The sequence below is a fragment of the Anabrus simplex genome, chromosome 14, assembly GCF_040414725.1.
Source record: "Anabrus simplex isolate iqAnaSimp1 chromosome 14, ASM4041472v1, whole genome shotgun sequence".
In the NCBI taxonomy this organism is placed as follows: domain Eukaryota; kingdom Metazoa; phylum Arthropoda; class Insecta; order Orthoptera; family Tettigoniidae; genus Anabrus; species Anabrus simplex.
This window is the reverse complement of record NC_090278.1, coordinates 83,878,210-83,902,089: the sequence shown is the minus strand read 5'-3', so window position 1 is coordinate 83,902,089 and position 23,880 is coordinate 83,878,210.

Genomic DNA, 23,880 nt, shown 5'->3' with positions numbered 1-23,880 from the left:
CTCAGCCTACACCAAAAATGAGTACCAGGTTGATTTCTGGGGGCAAAGGCGGCCGGGCGTAGAGCTAACCACTCTACCCCATCAAGTGCCGAGGTTACGCATAGTGGAAGCCTTTACCTTCCACCAATCCAAACGCTTTCATGACCTGTATGGAGAAGACTTTGATTGGTTGTTTCTTGCTTCGATACTTACAGCTCCCTGAACAACGTGAATTTCGTCTCTGCGTGGACTAGTCCAAACTATATCAACTATTCTCAGAGGCCGACGGCCTAGATGTTAGGCCCCTTTAAACAACAATCATAATATACTTCGACGATTTTATTTCTCGCAGAGACTCCTATTGAGCCACAAATGTGATTATTTCTGATCCAATCTTCCCGTGCCACACCCGTTGACCTATCTGGCATTGTCATTTCAGCAACGTGCACTTTCTGTCTGATTTTTAGAAGTAGACAGGTTAGAATGCAAACATACAGTACTTAAACAAGGCGCAAGTACCAGCTAGCCGCTCTACAGTTATGTAAGTGAGTTGCGTAAAGTTTAGGGGTTCTGATAGTTCAGATCGCTAATATTTATGCAAATCTCACTGCAGAACTGTTGGGCGGGTAGAAAACACTTGCGCCTTGTTCTAAGACGTCTGCATTCTAACTTAATCGGCAGCGCGTCGGCCTCTCACCGCGTGGTTCCGTGGTTCAAATCCCGGTCAGTCCATGTGAGATTTGTGCTGGATAAAGCGGAGGTGAGACAGGTTTTTCTCCGTCATCTTTCATTCCAGCAACACTCTCCACTATCATTTCATCTGTCAGTCATTAATCATTGGCCCAGAGGAACGGGACAGGCTTCGGCAGCCGGCACAATTCCGATTCTCGCCGCAAGATGGGAGCTTCATTTATTCCATCCCTGACCCGGTCACTGACTGGAAAACAGGTTGTAGTTTTTCATTTGTAACTTATTAGTAATGATAATGTTTGGCCTGCCCGGTCCATTTTTCTACACTGAATATCATTGGCGGTATGCCCTTCGGTGGTCTCTTCCTTGTTCAGTGGCAACCAGCATGGCTTCAAGCTTCTATCTCCAGATGGATGATATTGCATGTGCGATGTGTTCTAGAGACACGTAACCCTCCCATATACCAACAGTTCGAGCAATGCTAGATACTGAACGTCTTGTCCACCACAGAGTCGGTGGATGCAAAGCGGGTCACTGCACACAAGTGGTCACGGTTGGTTCGTGGTCCAACAGCTCTGCACTCCGACCGGCCAACCGAGCAGAGGAGGGATGGCCACGGCCCTGGCGAGGTTCTACGACTCTGCATTCGGGAGACGGAACAGAGCAGGACCTCACGCCTGGCCCCAACCGTCGGCTGCCCTGAGAATGGTTTTCCGTGGTTTTCCATTCTCCTGCACTAAGGCGAATGCCGGGACAGTTCCTAGTATAGGCCACGGCTGCCAACCCCCTCACCTTCTCCGAGCATCTCCTTCACCGTAACAAATCTCCCGGCTTGATGGTGGTGGTGATTATTGTTTTAAGAGGAAGTACAACTGGGCAACCATCCTCTATATAAACACTAATCAGAGAGAAAAAATGGAAGGGGTCCGACACTTCGAAAAATGAAGGTATCGGCCAAAGGAAGACAAGGGCCGCGAAGGGCATGAAAATGAAAGACTCCCTAGCCCTCGCAACCTAATAGCGTCGGGGTCGGAAAAGAACAAGAGTTGACCAAGGGAGGTCGGATAGGAAAGTTGAAAGTGAGGAGCTTGGCACAAGTAAGTGGAAGAAATGCCAGGGCTCAGCTAAGGGCACCGTGGTTGCCAACCCACGCTCCAAAGTTCAGAGCCCTTGGGGCCCCTTTTAGTCGCCTCTTACGACAGGCAGGGGTTTCCGTGGGTGTTATTCTACCGCCCCCACCCACAGGGGGACTCCCGGCCTGAGAGACGGCGTCACCGTCTAAGCAGTGGCGACACGTGACGTTTGGAAAAGTGTTACCAGACTCCGCCTTGAGAGTATCTTGTCGCTCGCACCTTCTTTCTGTAAGCCGTACTCTATTCTGGACCTTCCGAACTGAATCATATCGGCAACAGCGTTGATGTGTGCTTGAGACACCTCATGGCGTCTCTTTAAAATTCTGAAACTATATAAATTGTCCATACCGTCATTTTTCCTGAGGAAAATGGAACACTCGGCCAACAATTCAGTTTATTCATTTTTGCATAACCAAATTCCTCCATGCCGCAACAACCCCGAATGTCCTTGGCCTACCAAGCGACCGCTGCTCGGCCCGAAGGCTTGCAGATTACGAGGTGTCATGTGGGTAGTACGACGAATCCTCACGGCCATTATTCTTGACTCTCTACACCGGGGCCACCACCTCACCGTCAGATAGCTCCTCAACTGTAATCACGTAGGCTGAGTGGACCTCGAACCAGCCCTCAAGTCCAGGTAAAAATCCCTGACCTGGCCGGGAATCGAAACCGGGGCATCAGGGTAAGAGGCAAGCACGCTACCCCTACACCGCGGGGCCGGCCTGCATAACCAAATAACCAATGCAGATCTCTGTACCACGAGTCATGAAAATATCGCACTGTTCCTTTCGATTCCTTGACTAAATTCTTAAGAGAAGGCGTGGGTCTAACTTTTTCAATTATGTTTTTCTTTATCTTCAAAGTTTCCTAAGGAAATTGGTGTGTTCATTAAACTTCCTATTATACATGAGCATTCTGTGCCCACCAACACAGTTATTTTCGAGGTGGAAGTGACAGCACTCATTTTAACGTTTAATAAGTTGTGCAGTACTACATGCTATCTTTACCGACGACAAATCAGATATATATATATTCACACTTTAACAAGAAAAATCACGTCGTATTGCATCGAAAACAATAAATAAATAAATAAATTTCATGTGGCTATTTCTAGCCGAGTGCAGCCCTTGTAAGGCAGACCCTCCCGATGAGGGTGGGCGGCATCTCCCATGTGTAGGTAACTGCGTGTTATTGTGGTGGAGGATAGTGTTATGTGTGGTGTGTGTGAGTTGCAGGGATGTCGGGGACAGCACAAACACCCAGCCCCCGGGCCAATGGAATTAACTAATGAAGGTTAAAATCCCCCGACCCGGCCGGGTATCGAACCTGGGACCCTCTGAACCGAAGGCCAGGACGCTGACCATTCGGCCAATGAGTGGGGCATCGAAAACAATAATTAACACAAATTATAACAGTGCACTTATGAGCGCGGCGGGAAGAGCGGACAGAACTGCTCAGCACCAACGTGTTAAGTATTCGTTACCACTTTGCATTTTGGTAACATGACGAGAGGGCATACGAGGGTACCTCACAGTGTCGGGGGGAGAAGGGCTTTGCTTGGCGCAGTATTACTCTTCTAGCTGTTACAAGAGATTCAACGCGTATCCACTGCCTGGAGTTGGTGACGGTCTCTCTCTCAGCTTTTATAGAGGATGGTTGCCTAGTTGTACTTCCTCTTAAAACAATAATCACCACCACCATCTCTCAGCTTTGACGGTGGCTATCTACTGCAATAGAGTTCTCGCGACACGTCCCGGCGAAGAAACAAATATAATAATATTAAGAGTACTAGATTTTATATTTTCAAACTGTTACCAGTGGTAACAGTGGATACTAGCACGCTTCGCCACTGCGTCTAAGAGGCCCGCCCCAACCCTTAAGGGGAGGAACGAAAACATTTTAATAGTAGTAGTCCACCACAGAACGAGGAAGAGCAGTTTACAGCGACCAACCTTCGCTGGTGATGCTTGAACACATCACTTTGGCATGCACTATACCTTGCGCTCGACACAGTCTAATAACTAGGTCAGTTGTTACGGGATCTGTGTATCCAGGCGCACGCCGTCTCTAATGGGCCTAAGCTAATCCTATCACAACTGGAGTACGTAATGGACGCTAAGAGGAGTACTGAGACGCAGTAGGAGGAGATGTCCTGCGTCTCTGCTTTTCGAACCACATTACGTGACACCTCTAACAACTCACAGCTATGATTTCCAAACTGCGAAACAACATGGAAATATTATTAAAATTCACGCTTGTAAAACTGAGTCATCAACACGAACTGAAGGCTACATCTTGACGCTGCAACCATTCTTACCCTTTCACCGCCGCTCTCATTAGTCTTCGAGACACTTGAAACCCATCCTGTTCTTTACATCAACCATGAACTTCATTCTTTTCCACAATCTTTCCTTTAGTTATCCCATCCAAAAAAACAGACTGTGTCTCAAGATGTGGCCTACGAACTTAACCTTCCCCTTTCATATTTCTTCAATCAATCAATCAATCAATCAATCAATCAATCAATCAATCAATCAATCAATCAATCAATCAATCAATCAATCAATCAATCAATCAATAATAATAATAATAATAATAATAATAATAATAATAATAACTAGGTCAGTTGTTACGAGATATGTGTACCCAGGTGCACGCCGCGTCCAATGAATTATTATTATTATTATTATTATTATTATTATTATTATTATTATTATTATTATTATTATTATTATTATTATTATTATTGTTACGGAGTTTTTCGTGGTAGTTAGAGGTGAAAGAAGGTGCTGGGATGAACAGGTCTCAACTTACGAAATTAAAGTTAATTTAAAATTTAACAAGGTTATATTTTCTTTTCAAGATCAAGAAATAACAAATATAACAGGTACTCAGTAGCCTAGCAACAAATCGAAAATGTACAATTACAGTGTTACAGGATTTGGGCTCCGAGAGCCAGACACATAATTCTTGAGCAATTAGCCCAACTTTAGCCAGATACCAGGTTTGACCTGGTGGTTGAACTGCTGCCCGAAGAAAGAGGCGCTTCCCGCCCCCTGCTACATAATTTACACAATGATAGATGTTACTGAAGTGGCCCGGAGACACGAAAATCAGCAGTTTATATACCCTCGCGGAACATTCGAGACCTTTCATGAATGAGAACACCCGCCCACAAGCCTTTTATTGGACGACCAAAAGATTACATGTCAGAACTGAAGAAGAAACCCAGGATTGGTGGAAAATTAATTATAGAAAATTATGATTGGCCAGTTTCAAAACTGGCAGAAAGAAAGGGTTAACATTGCCAACTTAAACAAAAGCTGAAAGAAATTTAATAAGGAACAAACTTATAAATACTAAATTTCTTCAAAAAAGGGTTCCCTCACTTCGCACTAGGGTGCACAATTGTAGTTCGTAAGTAGTGTCATCTAGAAGAGAATGTTCACACTTCTTGCTACAGAGAAAACAACATTGAATCGAAATTGACATAGTTCAGAACACTTCAAAATTTACAAGTAGTGACATCTTCTGATAAACTTGAGAATTAACCTGGTAGTTAAAGTTCAGGTTTCCTCCAGTAGAGGAGTTTCAACTGGCACAAGGTTTGAATTAGCGGCGTGGGGGTGTACCACCCGGTACAATTATTATTATTATTATTATTATTATTATTATTATTATTATTATTATTATTATTATTATTATTATTATTATTATTATTATTTCTTCGTTATGCCCAACTAAGGAGTGCCATTAAACTTATTTAGCTGATGTCATTGCATTTTTCTTTTCCCAAAATAACTTCATTTTCTCGCTGTGGCTTTCCTTGTGATCTTCTGACCAGGTTTTGTCGGTGCTAGTGCTTGGATGATGTTTAAAGAGGTGATTGTTGACTAATTTTCTGAACGTAGATCTGTCTAACACAATGTCATCTGTGATGCCTATTTCCTGAAGATCTCTTCCAACTTCAAGCAGCCATTTTTTAAATGTATTTATCCATAGTGCTGTCACCAGGATGAAATGCATGGATACGCTGTCGCTAGCAACGTACATAAGATAGGTAATAGAAGTCAAGGAGCCATTTAAGTCCATGGCGTACGAAGCCATTTTTGTTCCCCGACACGAGGAGCCATATTCAGTCCGCAATATACGGAACTGTTTGTCTGTGTGTAAGTGTGCGATGTCCGGCCAAATCTACGGCACACAGGTGTATTCTTGGATGAATCTGTATACACGTAAAGGCCTGCTTTCATTATTGATTTTAATCGTTTTGATTAATTATTTATTTCATATTTAACCGAAAAAAACTTTAGGGAATAGGAGGATTTCGCCATTTCACCAGCAATAAAACGTGAACTGTATTTTCTTTCAACTAACTCAATTTTGTATTTTATTTATGGGGAACATATAGTACGAAAGATAGATAGTAATACATGTATAACAATCAAGGTGCCCTTTCAATTCCACGGCATAGGAAGCCATTTTCGTTTAGTCTGTGATATCTGTAAGTGTTTGTATGTAGGATGTGTGCGATGCCCAACCAAATCTACGGCACGCAGAGATCTAAAATGTTTGTCACAGATGGACACAGCATTTCACCGATTACGCATGACAGTGTCAAAAAGTAATTTTCTCCAAGAAATGAACTTATCCACGTCATCAACAAGCAACACAAGTCTACCGACACAACATGTAATACAGATGAGGCTGTCATCTACACGACAGAGCTTTTGAACAACTTGGATCGTACCATCGATTATCCTTATCAGGAAAATGAATCTTCCTTCCCACTACAACAGAACACAACTCTCGGTCAAGAAACTGATGCCTTATATTATATTTGAAGCCACAATCATGACTGAGCATGAGGCGGACGAAGTAGTTATCATTTCTCGGATTCAAATCATCCATTCGGATATACCGTTTCAAATTAGACGTCGTCAGTTCCTCGTTCGTTTCAGTTCCGCTACGTGCATCAACAATGCACAAGTACAACCACTTTAATTGTAGGACTCGATCTTCGGAAACCGTGCTTCTCCCGTGGTGCTGTTCAAGTGTCTTGTAACCAAATGGAGGGACACTCAGGCCGCGATTTACAAATGGGCGGACTGGGCATTTGCCCAGGGCGCCAGTTTTCGAGGGGCGGCGGCCGGCGGATCGAGTAATTATGGACTGCGTGAATTACGTCTTAAATTCATTACATTCAAATTACTTTTACATTCCACAAATTATTCCAATCATTTTATTAGACTATATAAAACACTTTAAACTAGTCTAACTTTAAAACCTGAATTTAATCTATATATTTAAATTGTATGAAGAAAAAGGATCTTATTTCTAAAATTGTTTACTTACACACAAACTATCAGACTGAACCAACGGCTTTTTAAATAAAAATAAAAACAGCCTCATTCTTATTTGGCTGTTATCTTTATTTGGTTTGATAAGTTTAATTATGAGAACTGTATTTGCATAATGTGCTGTTTTAAAACTCATAATCTTGAAAACTGTAATATTTAATTTGTAAACAATTGTTTTTAGAGGAACAGGAAAACGAGCAGAGGGGCGGGCGGCTAAATATTGTTTGCCCAGGGCGCTAACTACTCGAAATCGGGGCCTGGGGACACTTAATATAGTTTATCCGGAAGCTCTATAAGGAATAACCAGTTTTTATTTATTTATGTAGTGTGGTCTTTTATATCGTTTTAATATTATTTGCACCATCCACCAACTCGGCACCTTAAGCTTTGAAAGGAACAATATAATTAAAGATAACGTGGTGTAGCCTAATACATGCAATTACCGAGCTCGATAGCTGCAGTCGCTTAATTGCGGCCAGTGTCCAGTATTCGGGAGATAGTAGGTTCGAACCCCACTATCGGCAGCCCTGAAGATGGTTTTCCGTGGTTTCCCATTTTCACACCAGGCAAATGCTGGGGCTGTACCTTAATTAAGGCCACGGCCGATTTCTTCCTACTCCTAGCCATTTCCTGTCCCATCGTCGCCATAAGACCTATCTGAGTCGGTGCGACGTAAAGCAACTAGCAAAAAAATACATGCAATTTACGTAAAAGCAATGTGTGTTAGTAAAACTAATGTTTTTTTTAATTTTGCTTGTAAATAAATGGTTAGCATCTAACGACTGAATTATTACACGCGGGCAAAGCCGCGGGTAAATGCTAGTAAATTAATAAATCAATTAATCAATAAATCAATCAATCATTCATTCAATCAATCAATCAATCAATCAGTCATCACTGCTCTGCATTTCGGGCAGTCGCCCAGGTGGCAGATCTTCTATCAGTTGTTTTGCCTAGTCTTTGTTTAAACGCTTTCAAAGATATTGGAAATTTATCGAGCGGATCTCTTGGTATATTATTCCAGTCCCTAGATCCTTTTTTTTACAGTCTGCTGTACGTCGCACCGACACAGATAGGTCTTATAGCGACGATGGAATAGGAAAGGGCAACAAGTGGGAAGAAAGCAACCGAGGTCTTCATTTAGATACAGCTCCAGCATTTGCCTGGTGGAAATATTGGAAACCATCTTCAGGGATGCTGACAGCGGGATTCGAACCCATTATCTCCAGAATGCAAGCTGATAGCTATGAGGGCAAACCACGCGGCTACTTCCTCGCATTTCTTTCAGAATTAATTCGTTCAATCTATATAAGTTACGGTATTTAAAAAATTATGAAAACTAAAGTCAGTCAGTCCGGCCATTCTATCCGGTCGATTACCTTCATTCTGTTTCAAACTGAATATATCCATGCACAGATTTGTCATCAGGTACTATAAATCACTTAACTTCCGCCTTCCTCAAATTATTTGATTTTTCAATTTTTTTCACATTGAAGCTATCATATCTTTCGTTCTAATTGAGGTACGCAGTTTGTTTTGGTCTAAACACACCCAGTGGATCAAGCGCTTTCTTTTGAGGTAATAACTACTTAAATTGGTAGATTCTGAGAAAGATTATGAGTACATTTGTCTCCATGACGAAGATCTCTGAAGGACTTTTTAACAGTTCGGCGCGTAGTGTTGTTCCAAGGAACGTTTAATTCAGTTTCTTTGTGTGATGTGTTTTCAAGTGTTTAACCCCACGGCACTTAACGCCCTTGAAGCGGCTTTGGCCAGCCCAACGACCGTTGCTCAGCCCGAAGGCCTGCAGATTACGAGGGACCGTGTGGTCAGCACGACGAATCCTCTCGGTCGTTATTCTGGACTTTCGAGACCGGGGCCGCCATCTCACCGTCAGATAGCTCCTCAATTCTAATCACGTAGGCTGAGTGGACCTCGAGCCAGCCCTCAGGTCGAGAGAAAAATCCCGGGAATCGAACCTGGGGCCTCCGCCGAGAGCCAGGCACGCTACCTCTACACCACGGGGCCGGCTTTTCAGGTGTTTAGCTGACCTAATATTACATTCTATTACCACAGCAGATCATGTGCTTTATTTCATTAACTCGAAACTTTGCAAATGCATCCGTGAGGATAGTAACGAACAACACCATACTTTGTACATTGCGGGCGGAGCCAGCGGATAACTGCAAGTATTGTAAGTTAAGGAAGGATGAGTGCCCAGCTGTACTTCCTCTTACAACAACCAGCACCACAAGTGGAGCGAGTAAGGAAAGGGGAATTGATGAGAGAGGAGGATTGCGAACGGGTATCTGGACTAGCGTCGTCCAGGTATGCAAGTCAGGACGATAGCGATGTCTATCCCATGATGGATGTGCTAGTACCTGCTACCACGTCCGACCAATGATAAGACCATGAATGATGGCATCCGTTTCACCGAGCTGGCCCCTTCACCAGATCATCGATAGAAGCACTCGTGGTGGCCCTGGAGACACGTGGCCTCCTGAAATACAACGCTACCTCATCCAGAGGACTGATTTGCAAAACATCATATTATTTTGAGGTAAACATTCAGTGCTTTGAAAGGTGACTCGCCTTCTGAAGGCAGTAGCCATGTTGCTGGACGTATACCTCTAAACATGTATTGTGATACATTATTAATTAAAAAAACACTTTTCCCTTCGTGAAAATTAAATGCTATTTGCTTTACGTCACACCGACACAGATAGGTCTTATGCCGACGATGGGATAGGAAAGGCCTAGGAGTTGGAACGAAGCGGCCGTGGCCTTAATTAAGGTACAGCCCCAGCATTTGCCTGGTGTGAAAATGGGAAACCACGGAAAACCATCTTCAGGACTGCCGACAGTGGGGTTCGAACCCACTATCTCCCGGATGCGAGCTCACAGCTGCGCGCTCCTAACCGCACAGCCAACTCGCCCGGTGAAAAAAAATGATCATAAATACATGTATGTCTCTCGGTCATGGTCATCCATCCATACCTTACACCACAGCCTGCACGGTTGCTAGGTAACATTGTCTGACCATCCATCCATAGCTTACATCACAGTCTGCACGGTTGCTAGGTAACATTGTCTGACCATCCATCCATACCTTACATCACAGCCTCCACGGTTACTACGGTTACACTTCCGTTACACTAACTTCCGTAACGCAAATTTTCATATGACCCCCAGTCGTAAGACAGCCATGAAATTTCTCCCAATGATCACTTTTAAATGAATAGTGGATTATTCTAGATAATGGACAATTTTTAATTCCGCAGCAGAAATAATGGGCTTGCTTCTCAATACCGCTGGCAAATCAATTAATCAATCTGCATTTTGGTGTGTCACCCTTTTCTGAAAGGATATCAAAGAAGTTGGAGATTTATCAAACATCTCCCTGCATAAATTATTGCAATCCCTAACTCCTCTTCCTATAACCGAATATTTCTCCCAAATTTGTCCTCTTGAACTCCAGCTTTACCTTCATATTATGGTCTTTCCTACTTTTAAAAATACCGTGCAGGCCCATTCGTCTACTAATGTCATTCCAAGCCGTCTCTCCGCTGACCATTGCGCTTAGTCGATCCGTTCGTCTCCTTACCCCGAAGTCTTAACAGCCCAACATTTCCGTTACGGTAATCTTTTGCTGGAAATCACCCAGAACAAATCGAGCTGCTTTTTTCCAGTTCTCTAATCAAGTAATCCTGGTGAGGATCCCATAAACTGTAACCATACCCTAGTTGCTAGTTGCTTTACGTCGCATCGACACAGATAGGTCTTATGGCGACGATGGGACAGGAAAGGGCTAGGAATGGGAAGGAAGCGGCCGTGGCCTTAATTAAGGTACAAACCCAGCATTTGCCTGGTGTGAAAATGGGGAAACCACGGAAAACCATCTTCAGGGCTGCCGACAGTGGGGTTCGAACCCACTATCTCCCGAATACTTGATACTGGCCGCACTAAAGCGACTGCAGCCATCGAGCTCGGTTATACCCTAGTTGGGGTCTTACCAGAGACATACATGCCCTCTCCTTTACATCCTCACTACAACCCCTGAATACCCTCATAACCATGTGAAGATATATGTAATCGTTCTTTAGAACCTCGTTAATATGATTACCCCAAAGAAGATCTTTCGTTATATTAACACCTAGGTACTAAATATCATCCCCATGAGGTACTTTCACCCCATCAACAGAGTAATTAAAAGTGAGAGGACTTCTCCTCCTGGTAAAACTTACAACCTGTTCTTTCGTCCCGTTTACCATCATACAATTGTCTGCGGTCCATCTCAAAACATTGTCGATATTTTATATTATATTAGTAAAGAAGTGGAATCAGAGATAAGGCCTTTTGCAGATGATGCTATTCTGTACAGAGTAATAAATAAGTTACAGGATTGTGAGCAATTGCAAAATGACCTCGATAATGTTGTGAGATGGACAGCAGACAATGGTATGATGATAAACGGGAATAAAAGTCAGGTTGTGAGTTTCACAAATAGGAAAAGTCCTCTCATTTTTAATTACTGGGTTGATGGGGTGAAAGTTCCTTTTGGGAATCATTGTAAGTGCCTAGGTGTTAATATACGGAAAGATGTTCATTGGGGTAATCGCATAAATATGATTGTAAATAAAGGGTACAGATCTCTGCACATGGTTATGAGGGAGGACATCAGTAGACGAATACGTCTGAGTGTTGTCCTTAAAAGTAGGAAAGATCACAATATGAAGATAAAGTTAGAATTCAAGGGGACAAATTGGGGCGAATATTCGTTTATAGGAAGGGGAGTTAGGGATTGAAATAACTTACCAAGGGAGATGTTCAATAAATTTCAAATTTCTTTGAAATCATTTCAGAAAAGGCTAGGAAAACAACATATAGGGAATCTGCCACCTGGGCGACTGCCCTAGATGCAGATCAGTATTGATTGAATGGGAGCCAGTTATCGAAACCGACTTTCAACCTATTAGTTCGTGTTACGTACATTTAGTACGTGTTGAAGTGATGTTAAGTACAGAACAAAAATGGCCAACCAGATACCAGTGGGATCCGAACCCACAACCTCCCGATATCGTGTCGGTTGCTCTACTAATTGAGCTATGGTGGCCTAGGCCATCTTTGTTCTGTTGGAAAGGATGTACGCTACAGGTCTGGTACTACTACCATCACACTGTAGAGTGCGCTTAAGTTGCCCGTACCTGTAGCTTAGATCCTCAACATCAATTAAAAACTGTGAAGTTCATCATTTATTGTCCACAGCAGAGCAGTTTCGTGTGCAGTACTGTTTGTTAGGAACACATCTACAACAATTTCAAACGTAGTGAATGCCACTTATGAAATTGCTTAGTTTAAATGTAACAATCACTTACAGATACATTCCAAGGGATGCGAGTTATCCTAGTGATATATAAACTGTACGTGGACCCCCAACATTTGATTTTGTAATAAGTTCAACAATGTTGTTTGAGTCGTCAATCCATAGTAGGGTTTGATGCATCTTTCCATGCCACCCTAACCTGTGCTAACCTTTTCATTTCTACATCTGCTCTAATCTGCTTGTCATATTCATACCTTGATCTATCCCTACCATTCCTACCACCTACACTTCCCTCAAAAACCAACTGCATAAGTCCTGGGAGTCTTAAGATGTGTCCTATCATTCTTTCTGTTCTCGTCAAATTTAGCCAAATCGATCTCCTCTCAAGTTCAGCAATAACTAGGAAATACATTTGATATACAGTACACCGGGGCCCTATGAAGCGAAGGCCACTATGATGCATTCAGACAATGAAATTCTTAAAACACAAAAACCATTATTCATCATCATCATCATCTGTTTACCCTCCAGGGTCGGCTTTTCCCTCGGACACAGCGAGGGATCCCACCTCTACCGCCTCAAGGGCAGTGTCCTGGAGCTTCAGACTCTTGGTCGGGGATACAACTGGGGAGAATGACCAGTACCTCGCCCAGGCGGCCTCACTTTCTATGCTGAACAGGGGCCTTGTGGAGGGATGGGAAGATTGGAAGGGATAGGCAAGGAAGAGGGAAGGAAGCGGCCGTGGCCTTATGTTACGTACCATCCCGGCATTCGCCTGGAGAAGTGGGAAACCACGGAAAACCACTTCCAGGATGGCTGAGGTGGGAATCGAACCCACCTCTACTCAGTTGACCTCCCGAGGCTGAGTGGACCCCGTTCCAGCCCTCATACCACTTTTAAAATTTCGTGGCAGAGCCGCGAATCGAACCCGGGCCTCCGGGGGTGGCAGCTAATCACGCTAACCACTACACCACAGAGGCGGACATAAAAAAAATTATTATGTTTGTAAATTTACTGATCTTTGCATTACAGCCTTTAAATCACAGAGATGCATTTCATACTTTTGTCTTAATGAGGTTGAGTCTTCATTAACTTCCGCATCTAGGACATGACCTTACTCTATATGCATCGCCTTTTGTCTTCCGATGAAAAGAAATTAATAGAATAAATCAGGTCATGCATATTAGGTGTAGTACTTTGTGCTAGAATCGAACCCTAGACCCTCCCTCCCTTCCTCCCGCTAGTTTTGCATACAATACGAGAGGAGTGTTCCGTATTGATAACGTCGTCATGCAATTGTTTCACAACGGCGCAGCGGGCGCGCGATGATTCATGGGAATTAGGCTTCACAAGCCGTACGTACGTAGAAGTGGCACGAGGAATTGTGGCGTAAATAAATGAATGAGCAAGACAGCGCTTTAAAATAGTTATAATTACAACTCATTCGTTCGTAACGTTTCTTATCATCAGTGTTGCCGACTAAAATGATCAGTATATGCGTAACTCTATTCCTAATTATATTGTTTACATTCTTACTTACAGGGCTCCTTGACGTGTCAGACACACATCTTCATGGCATGACATTACTCTATATGTTGCCATTGATGCTTTCACGGCCCGTAGTTATAGACATGATGTAGGCTTTTGGGCTTTTGCCGTGTCAAGAAAATAAGGTGAAATTCCTTTACGTTTCGCAGAGAACTTTGGTTTGCGTCATCAGAAGAAAAACTTGACTGTCCACGAGAAAGGCTTCTTACTCTATATTCATCGTCTTTTGTCCTCCGATGAAAAGAAATTAATAGAATGCCGTGAATCAGGTCAAGCATACTTTGTGCTAGAATCGAACGCTACATCCACCCTCCTAATTTCAAACGTAGGGAATGCCACTTATGAAATTGCTTAGTGTAAATATAACAATCACATAAAGATACATTCCAAGGGATGTGAATGATTCTACTGATCTACTTACTGTGCCGGCCCCTCGATGTAGGGGTAGCATGCCTGCTTCTTACTCGGAAATCCCGGGTTCGATTCCCGGCCAGGACAGGGATTTTTACCTGTATCTGAGGGCTGGTTCGAGGGCCACTCAGCCGACGTGATTATAATTGAGGAGCTATCTAACGGTGAGATGGCCCCCAGGTCTAGAAAGCCAAGAATAACATGCGAGAAGATACGTCGTGGTGACTACATGACACCTCATAATCTGCAGGCCTTCGGGCTGAGCAGCGGTCGCTTGGTAGGCTATGGCCCTTCGGGGAGTGCCATGGTTTCAGTCTGGAATACTCTGTGAATTTACTAAATGTCTTCACAATCTCCTATTTGTAACTAAGGTCTATGGCCCTGTTTAGTTCTGAGTTTAACCATCATTGTCTTGGTCGCTCTATACTTCTCTTGCCTCCATAGCCGAGTCCATTGTTCTCCTAGGTAGCCTACCCTCCTCCATTTGCCTCACATGACCCCACCACTGAAGCCTGTTTATGCGTACAGCTTCATCCATCGAGTTCGTTCATAACTTAGCATTTATCTCCTCATTCCGAGTACCCTCCTGCCATAGTTTTCATCTGTTTGTATAAGCAGTCATTCTCGTTACTTCCATGTCAGTTATTTATAAGTTATGAACAACATATCCTGATTCCACACAGCTTTCACTCCAGCAAAGCAAAGTTGGTCTGAAAACCGATCGGTGTCAACATAGTTTCGTCCTGGAACAGACTTCTTGAAACCCGATGCCGGCACATAGCCTACTCCTGCCGAATAGGATCAAGGGGTCTGCTCAAGTTTTTACGTCTCCATCCGACGAACGAATCGCCATCAACAGCGCCATATGCCCTCACTCCATATGAGTGTTGCAAATAGGTTTAGAATTGGATCCAGGCTTTTGGCACGCAATCTAGTGATTAGAAATTGAATACCGCCACCTCTCTTACAGCCAACGGCCGTAGCCCTGTTGAAACACCGGATCCCGTGAGATCTCCGAAGTTAAGCAACATTGGGCGTGGTCAAGATTTGGATGGGTCACCACGCGCTGTTGGTGGTGGATACGGGAATGGAGGAGCGGAAAGCAACTGGCCACTCTACCGTACGTAAACTGCGGCTCAGGTTCGGACCTGCCTTCGGGCAGAATACACACTTCCTCTGCCGGTCAACATTCTGATGGTGAATATTTTTTCGACCAACGGGACTCGAACCGGCTAACCATAATGTCAGACCACATAGACTCGATGCCTTAACGATCATGGCCACCATGCGGGCTTCTGCACTTCAGAACGATCAAAATAATGTTTCACAACAAGTGCTATACGTTTATACACAGTGGGCTGTTGTTGTTTTTTCAAGTCGCACTGAGACAGGTAGATCTTACGGCGACGATGGGATGAAGGTGGCCTTCATTAAGGTACAACTCAAGCATTTGCCTGGTGTGAAAATGGCAAAACACGGAAAACCATCTTCAGGGCTGCCGACAGTGGGGTTCGAACTCACTATCTCCCGAATGCAAGCTCACAGCTACGTGACCCAAATCATACAGCCATTTGCTCGGTCCTTTATTTTAATACTATATCGGTATTATTATTGTTGTTGTTGTTGTTGTTGTTGTTACGGAGTTTTTTGGATCATAGAGGTGAAAGAAGGTGCGGGTATGAACGGGTCTATCTACTACAATCAAAATATTAATTAAAAGCTTTAAAAATCAAGGTTATATTTCCTTTGAACTTTTTTTTTGCAAATGAAAGATATTAACAAAACCAGTCGCTCAGCGACAGTACAAGATTTCAGGTACAGTAGTTGAATACAATTTACAAGAGTTATTTGGGCACTATAGTTAAGGAGACAGGTCTCCCCATTTCTTTTGTATTTACCAAAATAGGAAGAGAATCTATGCTCTACAAAATGAATAGAACAGAAGACTGAGCTCCGAACCTAATACAGTTACACTCGGAGCATCTCTGCTCACCGAAAATTTACAGTTTCCAGGCCTCTCCAGGCACAACCTACATTTAATAGTTCGAACAGATACCACTGTCTTCAACACTTAACAGTTTTACCACTTAACAGGAAAGTTTTTACACGAGTATAGAATACTCATTCTGCCAGGCCTTGATGGGAAGAGAAAAACCAAACAAAACAGGTTAAAGTTACTGGCCTGAAAATCAAAATGATACCGAGGCAGACACTTGCACTCCTTGACACTGACACTTAGAAGTTTTTAAACCCTAGTAAGGCTCACTAGTAGACGTTACAAGGGCTAATCCCATACTACTGAGGTGACTAGATGGAGAAGATTTAAGTTACTAGGCTACAGATAGAAAACGGTTTCAAAACAGTCACCTCAAATACAACTTGATAGGGAACTCGAGAGGGTGTCACACTCTCTATTCCCGAATTTCAGCTAAGTGCTTTAAGGTTGGTTTTGAAATTTAGATTGGAAGATGAAGTTTACATTATTAAAGATTGGAAATTAAAGTTACATTCTTAAGGACAGAAAACCTTCCCCTCGGGTTAGCTTTCAGAAGCTATCACCTAGTTAGTACAGGGCTGCCATTACCTCATTGCGCTGGACTGTTCGATGAAGGGCGAAAAGCCCTCGCCTCCACTATTAGCACACATTCAGTAGCCTACACTGTACAATCAAGAAGACAAGGTAGCTCGAAAAAATTGCCAGCTTTTATACCCGAGAGGAAGGTTCGAGAGAGATCTGGACTAACGCCCGACACACCCCCAGATTTATACTGGATAATTAAATATGTAGAAGAAAGCTCTGATTGGTTGAAAATTAAATACAATAAATTTTTGATTGGCCCGCATCACCAGCTGGCGCGAAGAGATGGAAGGATTGACAACTTTGACATACCAAAAACAAAAGATAATCAACTCAGTTTAGGAAACCTTAAAATAACAAAATTACTTTATCACTTTAGTAGTGATATCTATTGACCAACGTCCAAACTTCTTGCACTAGTGGTTTCAAGTTTTAGGAGTAAGATGTCAGTTCACAAGGCGCTTGATTTGAATGCACGGGGTGGGTGTACCCTGGCGGTAAAATTATTATTATTATTATTATTATTATTATTATTATTATTATTATTATTATTATTATTATTATTATTATTATTATTATTATTATTGTACCTTGCTAATAAGCGGCACGGCTTTGGGCTTGATGCTCCTTTATCTCAGTAGTCCCGGAGGCGTATCACCGGGTCAGTGAGAGTACTGCCGTAATGACTGCTACTTGTGGCGCACCTTGAGTGTAGTACTGTACGTGCTGCAGCCCCAGCACAGGGATTATATTCTTGAAGAAGGGGAGGGCGGACTGTACCTTATGTCAATAGATTGTATTGCTCTGACGGTGAGAAACTAGAGGAGGGGAAACGATTACGGATTTTGTAAAAGATACTCAAATAAACATACGCCAATTTTTATTTTATTTTATACGGACCTTTCTTTCTTTCTCTGGGCCGATGACTTCGATGTCAGGCCCCTTTGAAGAACAAGCACAAGCATCTTTCTTTCTTTCTTTCTTTCTTTCTTTCCTAATCCGTTTACTCTCCAGGGTACGTTTTTCCCTCGGACTCTGCGAGGGATCTCACCTCTATCGCCACAAGGGCAGTGTCTTGGAGCGTGGGACTTTGGGTCGGAAGAATACAACTGGGGAGGAGTACCAGTACCTTTCCTAGGCGGCCTCACCTGCATTGCTGAACAGAGGCCTTGTGAGGGATGGGACGATTGGAAGGAATAGGCACGGAAGTGGGAAAGAAGCGGCCGTGGCCTTAAATTAGGTACCATCCCGGCTTTTGCTTAGAGGAGAAGTGGGAAACCACGGAAAATCATTTATAGGATGGCTGAGGAGGGTATCAAGGGTATCGAGACTGAGTGGACCACGTTCCAGCCCTCATACCACTTTTCAACTTTTGTGGCAGAGCCGGAAATCGAACCCAGGCCTCCGAGAGTGGCAGCTAATCACACAAACCACTACACCAGAGAAGCGGATTATATGGACCTAATAATAAAAAATAAAACACCGGGCGAGTTAGCCGTGCGGTCAGGGGCACGCGGCTGTGAGCTTGCATCCGGGAGATAGTGGGTTCGAAACCCACTGTCGACAGCCCTGAAGATGGTTTTCCGTTGTTTCCCATTTTCACGCCAGGTGAATTCTGCGGCTGTACCTTAATTAAGTCCACGGCCGCTTCCTTCAAACTTGTAGGCCTTTCCTACCCCCATCGTCGCCATAAGACCTATCTGTGTCGGTGCGACGTAAAGCAACTAGCAAGAAAAACGTAGTTAAACGTTCAAGGGGAAAGATTCAATCCCAGTAACCCCACTTTCCTTGCATACGCCGGTGCACTTTAGTCAGGGTCTACACCCCAATCAATACTTGTGCTAGGCTCCTCACTTTCATCTATCCTATCCGACCTTGCTTGGTCAACTCGTCTTCTTTTCTGACTCCGACGTTAATAGAGCACTTGAAGCCTAGGGAGTCTTTCATTTTCATGCCCTTCGTGGCCCTTATCTTTCTTTGGCCGATACCTTCGTTTTTCGAAGTGTCGGATCCCTTCCATTTGTTCTCTCTTATTAGTGTTATATAGAGGATGGTTGCCTAGTAGTACTTCCTCTTAAAACAATAATCACCACCATCACCACCCCAGTCAACCATGACAACAGGTAGAACCCGGAAAAGACAGACCAATTCTTGGAAAATCCGGAGGATATTCTCTCTGAAATCCGAGAGAGATACACCAGAATTTCTACTTCATTCCAGTTCTCACTTATGAACTCAAAAGATGTACCCTACACAACGAGGCTAGTAGTAAAATCCAGTCAAAAGAAAATAAATTAATCAGAACAATGAGCCAAAAGACCAGAAAATACTAAACCGGAAGTAACGTCATTGCCTCGTCACACTCGCCATGGTTGCCAAATGAACCCGTGCGCTACTGAAAGTCGTACTCTAACACTGTAACACAGCACACCTCACCGACTGTAACTTGAGCACACTTGAGAGAATTAATGCATTAACGTATCAGTGAAGTCCCATAACGCCACTGCTGTTTTAAACGGATTATGATAGTAACTGCACCCACATGGTCAACCCATCTATTGAATGAGTCTGGCAACTTCGCATTGGCGACAGTATTGCCGTAACTCGTGTTGGCAGAAGGCATGAAACGTGTGCCCCTTTGGCCCTTTCTACTATGTGACAACACTGTTGGCGCAGCCCCTCTCACCCGCCTCTTCCTCAGGCCTATACCCCCTCTACCGCTTTAGTCTGCTCCAAATGTGGCCCGCCGGAGAATAGAAAGGAGGCTGACATCGAAGTACAGGATGACCCGAGAGTTCATTAACATTTGACGAGGCAATACTCACGGAATATTGTAGGTAGAGAAGTAATAATTGACGCACATGATTGGCATGACATGGGGGTTTATTGACACCAAAATAAAGTACACAAAATGACCAACAGATGGCGCTGGACAGCAACACATCAGGTACAAATGGCTACACATGCTTGACATGACATGGGGTTTTAATGACACCAACAACGAGTGCACAAACAGGCCAACAGATGGCGCTGGACAGCAACACGTCAGTGATGCCGCCGTGTACGGTACAAGAGGAGCTGTCGTGAAAGAGGGCGTCAGATGCCGAATTTGGCAAAAAGGTTGTTATTGTTTTCGTTTGATACTGGGTGGTCTTCCGAAATCAAGATTAAGTTCATCAGAAAGGTCTGAAGTTTTTGTTTCAAATTATTGTGAACCAAAAATTTACAATAGTTTCTGTATTTTATACCGATTTATATTTTTTCAAAAGTCTGTAAAGTAATCAAACTTCAGAAATGTATTTATAATAGTGTGTTACATAATCCACCTAAATTTCATGAAAATCGGACAGTGTGTTTTCATGCAATTGTACTACAAAGTTGTTTACAAAAAAAAAGGCGGGGTTGAAAATAGGTACTTTTTGCAATCCGCCTAAAATAACTTCCGCAAGAAACATAATAGAACTATACAAATACCACCAAAGAACGCAGAAGAAACCAATCTTTACGATGGTGTGATTATATTTTCGATTTGTGGACTGGTTCAAATTTTATTCGCATTTAAAGTGGTACAAACAGGTGGGAACAATGGCAGGAGGGTACTCGGAATGAGGAGATAAAGGCTAATTTAGGAATGAATTCGATGGATGAAGCTGTACGCATAAACCGGTGGTGGGGTCATGTGAGACGAATGGAGGAGGATAGGTTACCTAGGAGAATAATGGACTCTGCTATGGAGGGTAAGAGAAGTAGAGGGAAACCAAGACGACGTTGGTTAGACTCGGTTTCTAACGATTTAAAGATAAGAGGTATAGAACTAAATGAGGCCACAACACTAGTTGCAAATCGAGGATTGTGCCGACGTTTGGTAAATTCTCAGAGGCTTGCAGACTGAACACTGAAAGGCATAACAGTCTATAATGATAATGTATGTATGTATGTATGTATGTATGTTTGAAGTGTTTAAACTCGACCGCGCATATTTTCAGCGCCGATAGTATCGGCCGGACAAGCGAGGACGGCAGGTGGAACTGTGTAGGACTCCCGGCTTGGTCATAAAGTCCACAACCTGGAAGTGTTACATGAACTCATCTCTATTTACAGTTTTATAATCTGCTTTACACATCGCTACGTATCGCCTTTCAAATAAGAAAATGTGGGAGAAGATTTATATCGTCAAAGACAATGGAGAATGTTCAGAGTGGATGCGCATCATTGGCTAATGTGGAATACACCTCCAAGGCACTACAACGTAGCTGAATTATTGCACCAGCATCTAACCTTGGAGTACATACTCATTAAAGACACAACAGCCCGACGTGTAACGACAGTAATTTCTTATCACGGAGGAGTATTACGAAACAGGCTATGACGGACTGAAATTTATGTTCACATATTAAAGGAGTTCGAGGTGGTAAGGAAAATTGTTTTAAGAGGAAGTACAACTGGGCAAGCATTAACACCAATCAGAGGAAGAGAACAGAGAAGATATCGGCAAAACATTACTTGATTCGAGAACTGCAAAGGATCGAAAGGAAAGCAGCACGATTTCCGACAAATGACTAGTGTTACGAAAATGTTGCAAATGATGATGATGATGGTGGTGATGATGATGAGTGTTTTTTGCTTTATGTCACACCGACACAGATAGGTCTTTTTTTTTGCAAGTTGCTTTACGTCGCAGCGACACAGATAGGTCTTATTGCGACGATGGGACAGGAAAGGGCTAGGAGTGGGAAGGAAGCGTCCGTGGAATTAATTAAGGTACAGCCCCAGCATTTTCCTGGTGTGAAAATGGGAAACCACGGAAAACCATCTTCAGGGCTGCCGACAGTGGAGTTCGAACCCACTATCTCCCGAATACTGGATACTGCCCGGACTTACAGATAGGTCTTATGGCGACGATGGGATAGGGAAGGCCTAAGAGTAGGAAGGAAGCGGCCGTGGCCTTAATTAAGGTACAGCCCCAGCATTTGCCTGGTATGAAAATGGGGAAACCACGGAAAAACCATCTTCAAGGCTGCCGACAGTGGGGTTCGAACCCACTATCTCCCGGATGCGAGGTCACAGCTGCGCGCTCCTAACCGCATGGCCAACTCGCCCGGTAGTAAAATGTTTACAGTCGAAATAATAAATATATAATTGTAAAACTGAACATCGCACCACATAAGTTCGACTTCGCTACATTTGTCCATCTCTTTATGTAATCAATAATCATTTACAGAGTGAAATAATGTTAAATGTTTTTGAAAAGGCGGCGGGGTGGCGCCCAAAAGCCCTTCATGCACGAACCGTCACCAGTGCCAAGATATTGAAAGAATAGCTGATACAGGTGATTACCGTATACGATTGAGGAACGTTTGCTGTCCGCTGTGTGGATTCATGAGCGTAAAATTAGTGGCAAATCAATTTAAAATGTGAAGTAGATTTCGTTGCGTGGTTTGTGAAAGCAGCATCGATAAAGAAGACGTTTCTAGAGTGCGAAAATAAAGCCTTTTTAAATGGGCAGTTTCGCGACGCGCCGAGAAGTGGAAGACCATCCAACAGACTTGAGCTTTGTGCTGGCGTGGAAAAATCTATCGTAAAATGTCTGGTCAAATCCACACGAAACGTGCGTCAGAGTTGGGAATACCGGAATCAACCACGAGGAAACACATCAAAGTGGATCCGAAAATCAGGTGTTGGCGTCCTTTGAGTGTCAATGATCAGATGATGATTTGGAGAGACGCGTTGACGCTTGTGCTCGGATGCTGCAACAATTCCAAACAATGCCTCAGAAGGCAGAAGTCATGTTTACTGACGAATGTGCGATTTATCGACGCTGCCATAGTCGCAATGTTTACTTTTGGGGAAAAGAAAATCCACATTGAATATTGAATTTTCACGACCACATTGTAATCGAAACCGACTTTCAACCTATTAGGTCGTGTTACGTACTAAATGTACGTGTTGAAGAGATGTTAAGTACAGAACAAAAATGGCGAATTTCGCGAAATCGGGAGGTTGTGGGTTCGGATCCCACTGGTGTCTGTCCATTTTTGTTCTGTACTTAACATCTGTTCAACACGTAATGTACGTAACGCGACCTAATAGGTTGAAAGTCGGTTTCGAAAATCCACTTTTTTTTCCAAGAAATTGAGCGAAACTCCCCTCACGTCATGATCTGGGCAGGAATGACACAAACGCATCTGTTTGGCCCATATTTCTTTGATCGTTCTGTTAATAAGAACAGTTACTTCCAGATGGTTCATCACGCAGCTGCAAACTGCGCGAATCTTAAGACGTTGTTTGGTTGCAACACGATAGGGCGCCGGCTCACCTCGCAGTGGCTGTTCGACAACGTCTGAACGCAGTCTTTGGAAATCACTGGATCGATCGAGGATCGGACAATGATCCAGCTCCTCTTTCATGGCCACCAAGTGCCCCCGATCTAACAACACCCGATAACGCACTCTGGGGTTATATCAAGGATCAGTTGAGGAAGTAGCGGTATGTTAGAAAGGATGATTTGAAAAATGTGGCGCACGAATGTGCTTAGTATGAGCATCAGAATATTGCGTCGTATTCAGCTGTGCAGAGACCACGGAAGGACACAGACGGATGTTTTAGATTTCCAAGATGTAAACAGAAATAAATACATAAATAAATAAATAAATAAATAAATAAATAAATAAATAAATAAATAAATAAATAAATAAATAAATAAATAAATAAATAAATAAATTTGATATCATGCCAATATCATGTATATTGCGCCGCGTTGTCCGCTTGGGAGTTGCCGTAGGAAAGCAAACCCCCTGAGTGTGATTTTAAGCCGGCAGAATTTACTGATACAATACGAAGCATTAGTGCATCGAACGA